This window comes from Paramisgurnus dabryanus, chromosome 12 (genome assembly GCF_030506205.2).
Source record: "Paramisgurnus dabryanus chromosome 12, PD_genome_1.1, whole genome shotgun sequence".
In the NCBI taxonomy this organism is placed as follows: Eukaryota; Metazoa; Chordata; class Actinopteri; order Cypriniformes; family Cobitidae; genus Paramisgurnus; species Paramisgurnus dabryanus.
This window is the reverse complement of record NC_133348.1, coordinates 25,566,076-25,585,497: the sequence shown is the minus strand read 5'-3', so window position 1 is coordinate 25,585,497 and position 19,422 is coordinate 25,566,076. Positions and strand designations below refer to the sequence as shown.

Here is a 19,422-nt window from a genome sequence, read left to right as displayed (position 1 = left end):
GTGATCGGTTTGCAGACCACGTGTGTGTGTAGATGAGAAATAGAGTAGATTGGCTAGTGGGGGGGGTTAGATGTGAAATCATGTTAGGATGGTTAACCGTAGAGATAACCCACATTCTGCTATGTCTGTCAGCACCAATATGTTTCAGTGGAAAAGAAAAAGCATTAGCACCCAGCTGTAATTATCTTGCGGGCAGAGTGATTTTCCCTGGCACGGATGCCCGGTGTGGGTAATTTGGCAAACAGATGTAGTCTTCGCGAGGGGAACGTACGGCGGGGGTCTTTACCCTTCACAGATCCTTTGCCCTTCCTGTCCTATTCCAGCCCGTTTCGACACATCAGCAAACCATCACAGCTTTCAGGAATATTCATGTGCCCCGGCACTGCATTATTTAAAAACGGTCTCGCCTCAAGGCCCACACATTTTCTTATTCATCACTATAGTTCAGCCTGTTGTGAAGGACTGTATAAAATTCACAAACAGCAGAATTTGAACACAGACAGCATTGAGAGGTTGGTTGGTTATTCTGACCCCGGGGGTCCTTGAGATCCGATCCTTCTGTATGTGCTGTATGTGGTGGGTTTATATTCTTTATATGCACCAAGGTCAACTTGACAGCTTTTAGAATTAAGCAGGCTGGTTGGCAATTGTATGATACTTTTAAGATGTCAGTTTAAGTATGTAAACACACTGTTTGGTGTACTTCACACTGGTATTCATCAAGATGGGTCAAGTTGCTTAGTAAACATTAATCTTTAAATGTGTTCTTGACTGTGACATCATAACAATGAAGATTTCTGAATAAATGGTGTTTGTTTATTCTCCAATTCGGTTTTGGATGGACCTGGGAGGAAATTGTGTGTGTACATTTTTCTTCAAAAGAGCAAGAAAGGTCCAATAACAGCATGGATTTCACAGGAATCTGTAAGCCACTGAGACAATTCAGAGAAACAGAGAGGGATAAATGAAGTGAAAAATGCATCGACTGCCACATTAGATTCAGCTGAATTACTAGTCAAGCCAACTACGAATGAGGCATTGAATTATTTGACCCTATTGCCCCAGATCCTCATATATGCTTTATAATTCACCCGTGATGGAAACAGTTCAGGCTCCATTGCTTCAATATGGCTGAGAGTTTAAGTGCTTATTGGTTAAGTCAATGGTCCAGTGCTAACCCATGCCTGATTTTACTGTGCAGATCCTGGTGAACTTGAGAGTACGTATCTTTTCATGTTTATTATTTGACTGGTTAAACTGGTAGAATGTGCTGCTATAAGTTGACCATGGGTTTAAATCACAGAAAATTTACAATTTAGTCTTTTTTTGTCACCCCCATTGAAAATACCAGCAAAAACCAGCCTAGGCTGGTTGAATGGTTTTTTGCTGGTTTTAGAAGGGTTTTTGGGCACTTTTTTAGCTTGTCAGGCTGGGAAACCAGCTGACCCACAGCTTCGCCAGTAGGGCCATCTTAAATATGTTACTTTCATCTTAAACCTTAATCAAGCTGGTCAAGCTTCAGACCTTGTCAAGTTGATGGGTCATCTCATTCTCCTAACCTGACCTAAAAAGTATTTGAAAGTATTTAAAAGACCTAAACGTATTTAAAACCCATTTAAAATCAGTCTGTTACACCAGATCAACAGCTAAAAACCAGGATTTTTATTAAAGGTGACAGAGAATGAAAAAATGTTTTTACCTTGTCGTTGTTGAATAACGGTAGTCTACCCACAATTACGAACATACTAAGAGTGCTAGACAGTCTGCACATCTCCGTTTCATAAAAATTCCTCCGCTAGAAACGTCCGCCAGTAAATGGCCCAATCTGAACAACGGATACATATCACGTAAAATGCATCGCCTCCCCTTCAAAATAATTGGCATATATCCGGCCTCTCGTCTACAACGGGAAGTAAATTGCAGTAGTGTTCGCGAAGTTCAAGGCGAAATGGCGAGTCGCGTTCTGAGGTGTGCTCTTCTATCTGTAACATTTTGGTCTGTGTTCTGAAGACAGTAAAGTTTACATTCTTTTCAGTGTCAAGTGCTTGCATATTAAAATGAGGTTGCCAGTTAAGCCCATAGGAACGCTAAATAGGTTTAAAATCCCCCACCCTAATAATATAGTTTTCTGAGAGAGGTTTGTAGGAAGCGTGTAAGGCATTACAGACTAGTGCTGTGTTCAAAATATCGATACGATGATACATCGTCATGGACGCCTGACGCATTGATACAGCACCTTCCGTATCAATTCGGATGTACTTTTGAAAGTAACGTGATGAATTGCTGTTGATCCGTGATCCATATGGAAAGGACGCATGTGTCCCGCAGAGTTAAATGTGGTGGGGTATACTTTCACTTTGCGTGTCTGTCTCGCTGGCGCACGTGTCTGTATAGTGAGCCGCGTACGCGCTCTCTCTCTCTCGCGCGAGCATTAAAGTCAATGAGTTCAGTATGAAAGCGTAGATATCTTAGCCTATACTACTGCAAAGGGCTTTATTAGCCATGCTCTTATAAAACAGTACTAACGCATTTGAGAAGAAACACAACAAAGATCTACATGTGAAAAGTGTACGTCTAGAGAAGAGATACAGAGCTACTTCAAACTATAACTGTCACATTAATAATCTGATTTCTATTAAATAGTATTAAGTCTGACTGCATGTTTATAGATATATTCATAGATGTAGAATAATGAGAGACAAGAGTAAGGCACCATCTTTGTAAAACTGCTTTAAAAAAAACATAAGTTAAGTACTAACTCTGGGATTTTAAATATTTATAATAGCTAATAAATGAATGGCAAAAACACAACTGTTACAACACTGCTTATTCAGTGTACAATAAACAAATAATAATAAAAATAATAATAATAATGTTACTAAATTCTGAACAAAAATGTAATTCAAAATAGTCTTGTATCGTGATGCGCATCGTATCGGGACCCTTGTATCGGAAAGCGTATCGTATCGGGGAATTGTTGGCGATACACAGCCCTATTACAGAACCAACCAAAATTTTATTGTCTACATGTCACATCACAGAACAATGATAAATACCCCGTTCAATCATTCTATATCACCTTTAACAATAAAACTTTTTAAAAACTATAAAACTTCATTTAAACATATGGGGACTTTAAGCTGATCCCAGAACTTTTTTTTAGCAATGTTTATTTCAGTGCTCGCCAACGCTGCAAATCCTTTACATTAGGTACGTTTACATACAACCAAATTATCTGTTTGTAATTGTATTGATGGCCAGTTGGATGGAATAGCCTTTAAACACCTTAATCAATACGATTGAGTCGATCGGATGAAAATTTTAATTGTATTGAAAGTGGTGGTAGTTCGATCTGTGATCTGATCATCAGGGAAAAAGCATGCATGTAATTGCGTGAATCATAGTGTTTTCTCAATCAGATGCAAAAATACCTTTCGCACATGGGCAGAAGAATTGTGCTTAAGTTCACGTCTGATTTTTACCTATTATTTACGTATTACATGATTCAAATCTAGGGATGGGTATTGTTTGGGTTTTTTTCGATACCGGTGCCAAATCGATACTTTTAAAACGGTTCCGGTGCCTAAACGGTGCCTAAAGCGATACTTTGAAAAAAAGAGTCACAAAAAGATGGTAGATGAAAGTACAGCATAAAACACAATGAAAATTCTTATCTGTTTGTCATAATTTGTTTATTAATGATTTGCCTAAAGCACCATCATCTTTTAAGACCTGCATTCTTGATTTCTTCTTTATAAGATTTTTGATTTGTGAATTAAATAAAATCTTCTCAACACTCCACTTTGAGCTCAGAAAAATGTTCTATGATTGGTTGTTAATAATCTGTTCAATGATTGGTTAAAGCGGCTGCCGCTCACAAAAAGATAAAGGGCGAGTTCTAATCGAAAGTGATCCTCCCTATTGTCCATTGTCTGCTACTGTATGTATTTACTGTTTACTCCTAACTGTTATTGTGAAGCGTACTTGAGCTATGGAAAGGCGCTAAATAAATTAAACTTATTAATATTATTATTATTATTATTATTATTATTCCCTTCGAAGATCAGATCTCTTGAACTCTAGAGAAAGTTGCGCAATTGTGTCTCATAGTGTGGCTAATTAAACACACTTGGCAAATAGAGCAATAAAATACAGCGTCTTTTTCTTTTTATTTGGATCGACTGTTCATGTGACATCCTCTTCGTGAAGTGCCTTGACGCAAAACGGCATTTGGCATTCACCCCAAATATTTTCTCGGCTTGTGAAACCATTCACGTTTTGACGCTTTCTGCTTGTCTCCGATGAACTTGACACCCGTGACTGCCGCGGTCCATCTCAGGCCGATATAAGCCGAAGTACTAATAAAACATTAGTGAGGTAATACGTTTTAGCAAATGAAGAAATGAAGAAATGTTACCATATTAGCAAAGTAAGCTGCCGTCAGATCAATTGCGGCATTCACGCGCTCTTCAGAGGATCTCATTTTCCAAATTGTTCTTTAAAGTCAGAATATAAAAATAACCTGGACATAACGTTAGGCTATGTTTTTACAAAATTTGTTCGTTTTGTATTATTAGGGATGTGCAGATGAGGATTTTTTCACATTTTAAACTTATTAAACACAGCGCATATTTTAAATGAAAATTTATTTGGCAAAGTTCAAAAGTTGGCTACATTTAATCTTTAACATTAGATTATTTAATATTTACATTTATTAATAAACTATTTTTTTTAATGTTTGTTCATTATTACTCTTGACGAAAAACTCAACTCCAATAAAATAGTAGCTCCAATTACAAACTTGCTTATATTGCTTGTTTATTAATAAAACGAATTCAACGGATGGTATCTGCGTTAAAACACAAATAAATGTAAAATTTAATTGACATAATTTTTCATTACTACGAATGCTTATTTGTTCATTTTTTTTATTAAAACAGAACAACAATAAATTAGTGAAATGACTTGCTTATATTAAACAAAACATTTAACAAAAACGAATAGACGGAAAACATTTTACCGGCCCTATAACATAAATAAATCTAAGATCCTTAGATTTTTCAAAACACATGATTGGTTTACATTTTTTTTATCAATATAAAGCTACAATAATGTAAAATATGAACAAACTCACCTAAGTTAAGCGAAGAAATCAAACTTGAATCCTATGTAATATATCAAAGCTTTCCGACTTTCACATTCACGTGAATTTAGTACACTCTAAAAAAACAAACGGTGCTATATAGCACCAAAACAATTGCTTTGGATCGTAACGATAGAAGAACCATTTTAGTGCCATATAGCACCGGTGAAGCACCAGTGAAGCACCAGTGAAGCACCAGTGAAGCACCAGTGTAGAACCATATAGGGGCCATATAGCACCACATATGGTTCTACATAGCACTATATGGTTCTACACAGGTGCTTCACTGGTGCTTCACTGGTTCTTCACCGGTGCTATATGGCACTAAAAATGGTTCTTCTATCGTTACGATCCAAAGCAACTGTTTTGGTGCTATATAGCACCGTTTGTTTTTTAGAGTGTATGTCAGGAAATTATTTACACCATATGAGTGTACTATAATTTAACTAGTGATTGTGCTGTGCTTGTGTGATTATGCTTTTTGCACTACAGAGAGCAAAATACTTCAGTCAACCGTTCATGCATTAAAGAGGCACCGAAATGAGGCACCGAAATCTGTGTTCAAATCACAGAAACATGCAATAGCAGGCAAAGGCAACATGCATTATTAAGGTAATGGGGTCACATTCATGTGGAGTTACATAACATAAAGCAATACAAAAGCGTTGTGCCTTTTGAAAAGTGTGTTTACTTTGCCCTAATATCTGAAAATTTCTTAAGAACAACTTTCTTCATCTCACAATTCAACTTTGACTTTGTACATTTATCCCGAGATAAAGCGTGAACTCAACGAGACTTGCTATGCGCTGTGTTTCCAAGTCCTCTGCTTTTTCATTTTCAGATTTGGGCAACTTTAAAACTGTTTTCACGAGTTTATTTTTTTCTGCGGGTTAAAGATAAAATTACTTTGTTGATGAGTTATTATTTGGACAGTAAATAATCATTGGGATGCTTTTTGGCTAGTTTTGAATTGGCCAGCTGGTTTTGTTATGCAAATCTGGCAACCCTGGCTGTGCGCTTGCGCAGACTTTTAGATCGGATTATATAGAATGTACATGTAAACAAACATTTTAATCAGATTGCAAATTTAGGGTACATAAACTGTATTGTCATAACCTGCAGTTGGATTAAATTCAGTTGGATTGACACAATTTTGTGCATGTAAACAAACCCATTGAGTCAAGTTCAAGTCTAACTAGGTGCAAACCGGGTGTGCCTCATACATTTTAAAAAGTGAAGCCGCTGCCTCTTTGATCGCCCCCTGGTGGCTGGCTATATTTTTTTGTGCTAAGTTTTATTTTAGCTAGCAATTTGGTGCTATAGAAATGGGGAATGTTGTTATGATTGCCGTGGTTGAGCATGCGAGCGTTTGGGAGGAAGTTTGATACGCGGCTCCGCCTCTGGCTCCAAAGACGATTTAATCTGCGTATGCCCTGGCTCCAAACGGACGTTTTTACGTAACATGACACCGCCCATGGTCAGACATTTTTGGCTTCAATTCAGTACAATAGAAGGGAGCAACATTGCGTTGTCCATCTTTTTTTACAGTCTATGGTGCTAACTGTCAAGTAAAAGCGTTTATGGATGCTACCTATTTTTTTATAAAAATTAACATGGTGAGACAGAGGATCACAGGAATGCCTTCAGACACATTTAAGCCACACACTCGTTTCCTAGGTAATCTTAAACAATTCCCCCATTCCATCGGAATACTGATGCAGAGAGCGGGAGTGGTACCGTAGGCCACTAGGAGCAATAATAGAAGCCACAAAGTGATTTGAGCCTAAAGCAGGTGGCTGGTCTGAGGGTCACTGCTGAGTTTCAAAGAAATCAATAGACTCTCCAGGCGGAGTGCGGAGGAGAGAAAGGGAGGGGGAGGTATGTGATCAGTTTGTGGCCTGCAGGTAGGAATGCTCTTTAAGTGAATCTGATTTGCCTGACATTATGGAGATGTTGATGTATGCTGCACCTGTGCAAGACTGTCTGCTCTACCGTTATACAACCTCCATCTCTCACTCTACGTATAACTCTCCCTCTCTTTCTCTCACTGGCACTTAGGGAAATTTCATTTAACATGGCAATATATTAAAATAACGATGTGTGGAATACTAATAGCGTTGTAGCCGCAGGAAGCTGCCATTTGTGCTACATCACAGCTGTATGTCTGTATGTGTGTGCTTGAATGCTGGTAACATAACACACTACAATGTAGGTTCATCTTATAGCCAAACAGTATTTTCTGCATTTCTGCTCCTGCATGTGGATGTCTGACTAGTTTAAGTAATTGATTTAAGTCGTTTTTATTTAAATTTTTGTCATTTTTATTCATAGATAAACCGAAATAGCTAAATAAAAGACTGAACAGGACTGAGAATTACTTGATCAGGACCCAAACCTGTCTTACCTGCTAAAGGGGGTCGCACACCAGACGAGAAGTGTTGCGTCTAGGACAACTTAGAGGTATCGTACACCAGAAGTACACATTAAATAGCGTGAGCTTAGTCCGATAGCATCTACTAAAGTGTAAGCAGGGTTTCAATAATCTGGCGCCACGCACACTGTACGTGAACCCTTGTGTAAGCCTAAAAAAATGTACCATACTTCGGCCTTAAAGGAATATTGCTCTTTCATAAAAAAATCAGATAATATACTCCCCCTCACATTTCGTCATCCATAATGTTGATGTCTTTCTTTGTTCAGTCGAGAATAATTTTTTTTTTTTTTTTTTGAACAAAATTCTAGGATTTTTCTCAATTTAATAGACTTTATAAGACCCCAACAGTTCACAGTTTCAAATGATCCCAAATGAGGCATAAGGGTCTTATCTAGCAAAATGATTGTCATTTTTAGCAAGAAAAATAAATGCATCTTTAAACCACAACTTCTCGTCATGTGAAGCGCCAGTGCAACCTTACGTATTGTATAAGCACATCAAAAGGTCACGCATGACATATGTGAAACTACCACCCCAGTGTTTACAATTGTGAAGAGAGAGGACCGTTCAGAAGTTGTTGTATGTGAAATGATACTAATTAATGTCTTTGTGTCAGTTTATTGTTTAAAATGGTCCGCAAATGTGCGTTTCACATAGCCTACATGATGCGTGACCTTTCGACGTGCTTACGTAATTATGCAGAGTCGCGCTGGCATGTCACACAACTAGTGCAAGACGAGAAGTGGTGGTTTAAAAGTACATATTTTGATTAATTTTAAACAATAAACTGACACAAAACATTAATAAGTATCATTCCACATACAACAGCGTCTCAAACTTTTCATTCTAAAACATTGTGACATCCTCCCCAAGTGCAGTTTCAAATGCTTTCACTGTCACTCACACAGGCACAGTTACAAACCACAAATTGTGACATTTGAGAAGTGATTCATCGTGTGAAATTGTCGCAGTAACAGCTATGCTGGATTTTCAGCGGCGCGATGGGTTGACATCTATAAGCAAGCAGTTCATTGGTTGATTGCCAGCCGGCACAACACAGCAACAGTGGCTCCATCATCAGTGTCTGTTTCACTGATCAAAGGAAGATGGAGGTTTTGGATAGATGGGATATTGCTCTCCTACTTTGGCCGAGTGGTTGATGTCCTCAGGGAAACATTCTGTCGACCCTGGGGCAACATTTCAATCAGCCTATGAGATTTCAGAAATAAGTTTACAGTTTGTTTCAAGTTTAATCTAACAACCAGGATTAGCTGCTTCTATATGATTGTTTTTCACTTATAATTTCCATCTGATGTCAGGCTTCAGTTATGGTTAGGGTTTGGTTTAAGTTTATTTACAAAAAACACAATGTGTTGCCCTTAGGATATCTCTCACTTAGCAAAATCAAATCGAGCGATGGGATACAGCTATTGCATAAATCTTGCGAAATGTCGGGTTTAAGCCTGGAGTATAGTCTGTTTTTTATGTGTACATGGGCTTACGCGCACAGTCCTGCAAAATATAGTTTATTTAAAGTCAGGGAGGAATTATGATAATGTCCGTCTTGTCCACGTCAACAGGCCCAGGAAGTGAACTGTTGCTTACAATCTGTGTGTTTGTTGTAGTCCAAGAAAAAAGATTTACGTTGGAGACGATAACTCACTTCATCGTTTACCATGGGTTTGTACCTTTTGCATATCATTAACATGTACTAATACACACTTACACACCAAAGGAAATGTAAAATCGTGAATCAGACGATCCCTTACGAAAATTAACCATGGTTTAAATACAGTTAAAACCCAAAAAACCATAGTATAGTAAAACCACGGTAACCACAAAATAACCATGGTTTTGACAAACATGGTTTTCAAAAAGCATAGTGAAACCATGGTAAGTGTAGTAAAACCATGGTTTTGCTGATAGTAACCAATACACCAAAAAACCTTGGTTACTACACTTTTACCAAAATAAAACCATGGTTAATTTTCGTAAGGGATAGTTGCTCTTTAACACCATACTTCGGCCTTTAGGGTTAGGTTTGGGGGTAAGATTAGGTTAAAAACAGCGATTCTGGCTAGATGGGATATGGCTATGGCCTAAATTCCATGAAATGTTGGGTTTAGGGTTAGGTTTGCGCTCATCCAAGTTGCTGTTTTTCTTCTAGCCCTAACCGGAGATGGTGGAGCGCTTATAAAACCAAAATGAAAGCTGTTACATTTTTATAATTATATTTGGTTGGACTGAAACAACCATTTTTCCCTTTAACGTAATTATCTAATTGCTGCTGATGTATAGGATCAATTCAGCATTTTACAATGTACGCTTTTCTTTAAAACAATTTGCTGTTCTCTTTCTTTTCCCCTTTGGGTAGTTTAATTTGGTTGCTTTGTGAGTATCTATAGACCTGCTCTCTGGATTGCTGCCAATTGTCATCCAGTAAATTACAATCACCGTTAGAGAATGCGGTACAAAAGTTGGGCAGCACTAAACGCATTCACTTTTTGTGCCATATGAGGGTGCTTGTTTTCCGCAGGTGTTTTGAAAGCAGCTGTTTGGGATGAGAAGAGACCGAGGAGTTTGTGGTTTAGATTGCCTTAAGCATCCTGGCGCGGCTTTGCTAAACTGGCTTGAATAACTGCAGTCAAAGCCTTTAAAATGAATGAGGATTAATGACTCGCAGCACTGCCTGAATCCCGAATCAGTTGCGTCTCAGCCTAAGTGAAATTAAGCAACAAGCTCTGTCAGCACAGCTTGAAATGGCATTAAGCAACATAACAAATTGATTATTCAATTTTTTCTACAAGTATTCATAGTTAAGAACTGTACATGCTCCTTGAACAATCTGAAGCTGTTGGTATTTAGTATTGTCTTGAAGAAACACATACAGTCATCATTTACACCTTCTTATCCTGTATCGATTTCTTTATAGATATTTTGATAAATGATGGTAGGCACACAGTTGACGGTACCCATTGACTTCTTTGTTGTTACATAAGAGTATCAAATTTGTTGTTACTATGCAGAAAAAAATAGACTTAAACAATGTCAATGTCAAAGCTATAATGTCAATAACATCCATCAGGTCATATGAGTCGATTCAAGTGTTTGAATAGCAGTGTTTGAATGAATCTGTGCAGTCCCAGTATCCAACAGGTGCTAAAACAACACAGATTCAACACAGTGCATAAAAAGACGTCGTGCTGTTCATTCATTGTGAATTTCCCTTTCAGCATCCACATACAGTGAATGAGAAAGAAAGCAGCATGTTCACCCTTAGAGAATACAGCAATGCATAGAGCATAAAGAAATGATGGTGAAACTGTGAGGCTTCTGAAGAGAGAGAGAGAGAGATGAAAGAAAAGCAAAACTTGGCAATTTCATATGGAGGTACAGCTAAAAAGATGGAGAGATTTAATTCATTCTGACTAGTGAATGAGCTCTTGAAAGCCTGGAGTGACAGGACGCATCCTCAATGAATCAGACAGAGGACATTTTCTCTCCATTAGCATGATAAATGCAGAAAATAAGGGTTAACAGACCTGTGACTTGCCCTTGCAGAGGTCTGGTGTGCGTGTCTGGCCTTTTGATTCTACAATGAAGCTACAAATGTCTTCAATGATGATCTGGACAGTGAGGTCTTAGCCCAGACCTTAACAGGTGTGATCCAAAATGCCTCTAATTTTGAAATTCTGCCCACATAGACAGACAGAGACTGACGAGAGGGGTCTGGACACCATAGCAGCTTTTATTGGTCAGTAACTGCTCAAGAAGATGTCTTACTGACCAATCTGAGCAACCAATCACGGTATGGATTTGGTTTCGGGCAGACCGAAAAAAATGTGACAGACGTCTCCTGGAAACAAGTAGATGTCCAGTCAGATGGTGACTCATGAAGTGTTTCCAATGTTGTGTGTCTTTTGCATCAGACGTTTAGCCAGCGTTTAGGCAGCCAGTGTGACGTCTGAGGCTAGGTTTTCACAATAATGTAGTGAAAAACGGATGTATGCCAGACCAATATATAGCAGAACATGCATGTGCGCATATTCATTCTTTTACAGGGCGATACATAAACAAGACGGCCAAAGCATCGAGCTGTTGATGATGAAGTAGAGTACCAAAGTTGGTTTTGTTGTAAAGACTTTAGATACCTCTGGTTGTGGTCATTTTGGACTGTAGATTGGTGTTTAGTAGTATCCACTTTGGTTTAAAGGTCCAGTGTGTGTTTTTCTGCGGCATCTAGTGGTGAGACTGCAAATTGCAAACAACCAACCTGATCTCACGAGATAGTCACGGAATTTTTTGCTCATTTTTCCGTGGCATTCTCACGGATTGGTAACTCAACTGCTTTTTCCTTTTTTCAAACCATTTTCACTTCGGTTTAGGGTTAGATTTGGTGTTTGCGTTAGTATGTCACTTTAAGTATTGGTTTATACAATTTTTTCTGATTTATTCTTTTTTATTTTCTAAACTTTAAACAATTGTCGCCTGGCGTTGGGGTTAGAGTTGGGTTTGGGTAAGGATGTCATTTCACGTAAATCTAACCCTAAACCGAAGCGAAAATGGTAAGATAATAGGACAAAACAGTTTAGTAACCAATCCTAGAATGCCACGGAAAAAGACAGTCTGTAGCAGGGCCACGGAAAAATGCGGAGATCCGTGAGAATGCCACGGAAAAATGAGCAAAAAATTCTGTGACTATCCCATGGAAATTCGTGAGATCAGGCTGAAACAACCCCAATTTCGAAACAAACATGTCATCATCTGAAACCACATAGGGATGAAATACACTCTACAAAACAGTTTGTTTGTTTAGGGCTACTGTATAAATATGACGCGACTTCCATGTAAGGAGACCCGCGGTGTATGTAGATAAAAACGCCTCAGTAATGAAAACAAAACAGTTACAGTATGTAAGGTCTTTATACATCACTGATAATATAGTTATGTACATTATTTTGCATTTCTGTTATATCCTTCTAAAAGTCCCACATTGCACATTTAAATCAATAAAGGTAGCTGTTTGCTGTTGGATTTCAACTTTGGATCCGAATACAACTGTCGGATACTGTCTGAGCTTCCACTGGCAGTCGCCACAATGCATAACTTTAGATTAGCATAAAGTTGCACTTTATTCCATCTCCAATGGTTGCTGTTTCTCAAATCGTCAACTCTAACTAAAACTAAATGACTGTCGCATTGTCACAGTTAACGCCCCTTTGGATACACACACATACACACATTTTGCAAACAACATTTTACGACGTTCTGCATTATCCTCTGCAGTAGCTACACATAAAGCTCTCCTGTCAGCCACACACACACGGTCATGAGCTCAACTTTGTGCATCTGGACTATTATAGGCATTGCAGATACAGAGATCCCACCCCAGTGTGTGTGTGTGTATGTGAAATAGAGAGAACAGTACAGACTATATGAGGTGTATTTGCTTGGGCCAGGTGTTACTGTGCATTTAATTACTCTCATGACAGATTAAGAAGATAAACCGACACACACACACACACACACACACACACACACACACACACACACACACACACACACACACACACACACACACACACACACACACACACATACGGGACTAATTACCTTTCACAGTACTGCAAAGCTGCCGTAACACACACACACACACACACACACACACATACAGTAGGTGTCGCATTGCCACCACATGCAATTTATCTCTGAATGGTTTCTACTGCATGCAAACCATCACATCAAAACAACACCCCTTACTACATTCATGGTCTCATAAGGACAAGCAGACAGATAGCTCTCACATATATCAACATAACAAAACCAAAAAAACTTAAAGGTGCCAAAGAATGCATTGAAATAATATGTTAAATCAACACAATCTCACAAAGTTCCGTGGGATAGTCCCGGAATTTTTTGCTCATTTTCCGTGGCATTCTCATGGATCTCAGCATTTTTTCGTGGCCCTGCCACGGACTTTCCAGACACTCTCACAGATTGGTTACTCAACTGCTATTTTCTATTTTCAAACCATCGTCGCTTCGGTTTAGGATTTGGTGTTTGGGTTAGTATGTCACTTTAAGTATTGGTTGATACAATTTTTTCTGATTTATTCTTTTATATTTTCTTAACTTTAAACAATTGTCGCCTGGCGTTGGGGTTAGAGTTGGATTTGGGTAGGGATGTCATTTTATGTAAATCTAACCCTAAACCAAAGCGACAATGGTAAGAAAATAGGACAAAACAGTTGAGTAACCAATCCGTGAGAATGCCACAGAAAAATTTGCAAAATATTCTGTGACTGTGCCATGAAAATTCGTGAGATCAGGTTGGTTAAATTGTTCTTTGATATTTACATAGAATGTATGTAACTTTATTAAGAGCAAAAATGATCCAGAAACGTTGTTGCATGTCCATTTACAACCCTAGGATTTGTCCTTTAAATGAAATGCTCTGTTATTGCCCTTTTTGTAAGGGTCTTTAATAATCTTGGGCTCTGCAGCTCATGCCAGTAGCTCACATTAGTAAACAGACCGTATATGTTTAAGCATGCATCAGACGAAAATACAGGTTTTTAGGAACAACTAATTGTTTGGAGATTGTTAATGGTTAATGTTAATTTCTGAGTGGTAAGTTTGTGTTTTTGTTTTAGTATGGACTTGCAAAACAGAACTGTAATGTCAATAGTAGAACTTCAGCATAAACGCATTAACTAGCATATAATGCTAACTCAGCAGTCAAAACTTGCATGCAAGGTTTTAGCATTGTGACAACATTGTACTTAATTTAATGTGTCATTTAATGTTGTGGTGTACATCTCGACTGTGACGTCACAGTTGGTGTTAAGATTGGTCTGTTTTCCAGCAGTCTTTTGCGTGCATGAGGTACATAAAAATGAGGAAACAAACCTGTTTAAGGCTCACGATATATCATTACCATGTACAGAACTCTTATTATTCATCTATGCCTATGAATACAGTTTTTTATTCTATGGCACCTTTAATTACTGACTAAAGCAGAATGCAGCTTGTGTTTTTATATTACCAAGGTTCGTCTTTGTTTCTGCTATTATTCCAGACGTGGGTTCATACACACACACACACACACACACACACACACACACACACACACACACACACACACACACACACACACACACACACACACACACACACACACACATACACACACACACACACACGTAAGCCAATAGAAATAGATTCAATCCTCCCCATATAGCATCTGGCTGTGGGCACTGCTGCAGGTAACAGTGCAACAACAGCAGCTTAACTTCAAAACACAAGTGATTTCATCCATATGGCAGAGCAGGGACTGGGGAATAAGGGAGAAATCTTAGTCTCAGTGTGCATGTGTGTGTGTGTGTGTATGAGAAAGCTACACCGAAGGGATGTTTGCGAGAAGGTCCAGAAAGCCACATTGAGTTGAGTGTTTTGGCACCTTGGTGACTTTCTCACACTGGTCCGAGACGTCTTCCGGGGCAAATGGCTGCCCGCTGCTGCTGTGTGCCTGACAAACTAGGAAGCTTTCTGAATACTCGAAAAAATCTTACTCATTGAATTTAGCTTGTTTTTAAATATGAAGAGCACATGAATGCTCTTTGCACATATAATATAACATGTTCATCAAATACTTTTGCTTCAAATTGACTTAATCCCGGCATCAGACCATTCAGAAATACCAGTTTGTTGCAAAATCTGTTACCGCCGATATTTCTGCAAAGTGCGCCGAAGATAAATTGGATGAACGACGGCGCGTGAAATGACAGTGGGTCACATTCAAGCTTGTGTCCCTTGTGCTTGAGTACTTTGACCTAAACATGGCAGTTACGGATCACCGCCCCCCCTAATGTGTGGTTTAGTCATTCTTACATTTTGACTTTCCTCATGTGCAATGTTTCTAGTTGCATATTCAGTTATTTTGCAACAGTTTACTATGACTTCTGGATGTTTTTTAAAAGTGCAAAAGCTTGCATGCACTTTTTGCTGATTTTTTTAAATCCAATGGAATGACTAAAGAGACATTTGTGAAAATAAGGCATTTTAATTACTGACTAATAAGCGTTTAATTGCCAGTAAAGTGAAATGATTGAACCTAAAAATAGGAGCCTGATAAAAAATGCTCCTTTACAAGAAATCATGTCTGATGCACTGAGATGGTGCTGAACTGCTCATATTCTGATAAAAAAAAGGATTTTTGCAGTGCTGAAACTAATACTAACAATTAATAAGACTGTAATAATATTTTATAAGCCAAAGAAATGATGTGAAATCTTTGAATAGGTCGCAAACATCTCTCTCTTTCTCTGTGTGTGTGTGTGTGTGTGTGTGTGTGTGTGGCAGGTTTGAAGTGGGCAGTGTTGGTTTGCAGGAATGAATGGGCTTTTTCAGGGACAGAACTCACACAAAGCTTTATCCTTGTCTCAAGAACAGGAAGTGAGAACAAAGAAACAGTGGCATGAAAGGACAGGAAGGACGGAAAGATTGCTATTTGTTAAAGTATTTTCTGAATGTTCTGCTTTACTTTTTTCCAGAAAAATTTGATTTTACAAATCTTCAAATCTAATTCAACTGTTTTGCTCGAGCTTTTTGGATGATTAAAGTAAACAACATAATAAGTAGCTACGCTTCAGGCTTTAATTTTATGCCATAATCTTTTTTTCTTTTAGCAATGAGAGCTGCATGCATATCAGCCTGAAAAATTCTCACTTAAATTTAGACAGCTTTTATATTTTGTGTAATACAATATGATACAGCATACTTTTCATCAGATCTTGATAAAAGTTAAGAAAAAGCCAATCAATGCACATTATAAATTAAATGTTCATATTGGTACCTTAGAGGTTCATAATGGTACCTCAAAGGTAAATTTCTGTAACTAAATGGTACATATTAGGAACTTCTTAAAAGGTGTTTGCTCTGGGTCTTAGATGCCCAAGTTCTGGTCTGAGTCTCGAAGGGTCTGGTCTTGACTGCATCACTGCATCTGTTTCAGACTTTCTTCTGCCCCTGAGCAAAGATCGAAGTACAGCTTTGCTGTATACTGGAGCCTTAACTCCCTTTTCTCCTCTAGCTTTGTGACACACTTGGCACTGTGTCTGTGTACATCTGCTGCTAAATCCAGTCACCAGAACAAACACAAAGCTGTCCAGATGCTGCAGTGAGATTGGAGTGTCAGCAGAGAGTCTGTTGAGTGAAGTTTCATGAGTGATTTGTTGAGGCCCAGTGGTTGAGGATGCAGGCTGCAAATAAGATGGATTAATTTTCAGTCTTGGAATCTGATCAAATAGAGTGTTTTAAAATCACAGCTGTGGTCTTGAAAAATGTAGATTTTTGCAGTGATCCTGTTGTCCATGCTGATGCGAAAATAAGTCGGATAGTAAATTTTGAGTCACAATTGGTTTTTTCCACCAATTCAATAGCCGATTATTCAGACTTATATAGATACCGATACCGATTGTTTGGTGGTTATATTCACTTGCATTAACTAAACTCTTAAGATTAAATCTTTTGACTGTTATTTAAGCAATATCGAGTAGGAGTGTGATATAGGTCTACTGTATATCTTCACGGCTGTGATTGCCTCTGGCACGAGGCTGCTGGCCTAATCACAGCTGTGACGATATAGTCCTATATCGATGATGTAGGGCTGTTACATATGTCTCTAAGAGCAATATTGCTTTTATACAACAGTTCGACGGCACACGTTTAAAAAAGAAAACTAGAAAACAACAACAAAGTGATTTTAAAAGCATCTTTGTTGAGGAACTACTTTCTTCTGCCATGGATTTGAAGGCCAGAATGACAGGTAACACTTTTGGCTGTTTTGATTCTTATATCAATTAGACGGAATAGCCGTTTCTTAATATTACCATTTCCTGGTCACAAAGTGTAGTTTTAAGTAGTGCTGGGATTCTCATGCGTGTTTTATCATTAAAGCCGGTTCCTTGGTTAGTAGTAAATCGCCATCAGCTGCTTTCAGATGGAGTGGCATTTATTACACAGAGCCGTAGTTCGCTGACAATCTGGGCAATTTCGCATTAATTATCGAGGACGTATCACCTGCGATAATTAATGCGATATGGCCCAGCTTGTCCGGGAACTACGGTAAATGCCGCTCCATCTGAAAGCAGCTGATAGCGATTTACTACTAACCAAGGAACCGGCTTTACTGATAAAACACGCATGAGAATCCGCCGTAATATATATCGCCCATCCCTAGTTTTAAGATAAGTTCAGTCGAGAATGTATATGTATAATATCCAAATCTTGATGGTCGAAAAGGAGATCAAACCAGCATTCATGAAACTATTCCTTGTTTTCTTATTCATATTTAAAGAGCACCTATTATGGGATACACGTTTTTAAACATCCTTTTGTGTGTAAGTGTGCATTAGTACATGCTAACGATATTCAAAAAGTACATACCTCAAAGAAAACGATGACGCGAGTTATCGTCTCTAACGTTCGAGGACTACAAAAAACACTCGGATTGTAGGCAACAGTTTACTTCCTGGGATTAGTGACGTAGATAAGACCAACATTATCATAGTTCAGCCCTCTCTGCTTTGCTTGGGTACGCCCTCAAAGACGGGGGTGGGGAGCGCCGAGTCAGAAGAGAGCTAAAATGGCGGAGGTTGTGAGTCCCTGCTTTGACCCTGTTTGCAAACTCTTGTTTCATTGTTTAAGCGATTAAATCTCTCGAGTAGACGCTGTCTCTTTAGATGCGAGGGAAAAATAGCACTTTATGGACTTACACAGAGGACATCATGTTTAATACGGTTCCGGAAAAATCCAGTCAGAAGTTGTTCACGGAGTTTTCACAATAACTGCTTCTCATGAACCGAAGCTGGATTTGCGCGACGTCTCCTCTTGAAAGTTGGATTACTGTGCACTTCTGGATCACAGGCTGTAAGTATTCACGTTTATTATTTGCCTTTTACGTAACCGGTAACCGGAGATTAACATAATGTGCGTGTAGAGCTAAGCTTGCAAGCTAATTGTTTTGTGTTGTAATACTGTATTTCATAAACAACGTAGGCCTACCATATTTACACACGTGTATGTTGAATTATGCAGACTATCGTTTTTTTTATCGATGTTGGTTTAGACATGTTTACAAACTTGCTAAGTTGCTAAGCTAAATACAAATACAAATGCCAGCTAAACTGTTACCAGTAAAATTTGTTCTCATGATCAAACTCAAGAAACTCTAAGTACAGATGATTTGTTTAAAGTTATATGTGTTTTACTGTTGTATTTACTTGAAGCTTTCTTAGATTTTGAAACGAAGTAAACACGTAATGTGTGTTGCTAATGTTGTGCCATGTAATATGTAATACATTAACGTTTTAATGAATAGTCTAACGAGTTATAGTCGTTGTACTCTATTGTTATAATATGTCTTTTTGACTGAATACATGTTTGTTTTATTTGTCTATATCCTAGATTCGCAGCTGGACACATCCTTCTACACTGTATGCAAACATGCTACATCATTACACACAGTACAAGGAGTCAGACTGGCATATGAGGAGCAAAGGTGTGTAACACACATGATGTATTTAGCTAGTGAAACCACTTCCAGTCTTAGATGTATAACTGATGATGATAAAGTTTTTTTCTCTGCATAATCATAGGAACCCAGGCAGTAGCATCGTTTCACAATGTTTCCATCACCATCATCAGTGGATGCCTTTGCCGTCCGTAGCCTGAGATTTCAGATTTGCAGCAAAAAAAAATTGATTTTCTCATTTATTGGAATGCTGTGCAGGTATTTAAGTATTTTAGTAACTGTGTTAAATAAAGTAGTATTTACTTTTACAATA

The 19,422-nt window shown here is 38.3% G+C and overlaps 1 protein-coding gene across 1 annotated transcript in view; it reads left to right on the top strand.

The window, feature by feature from the left end:
• Positions 1-19,422, top strand: part of dab1a (DAB adaptor protein 1a) — a 210,170-nt gene that overhangs the window by 13,299 nt on the left and 177,449 nt on the right.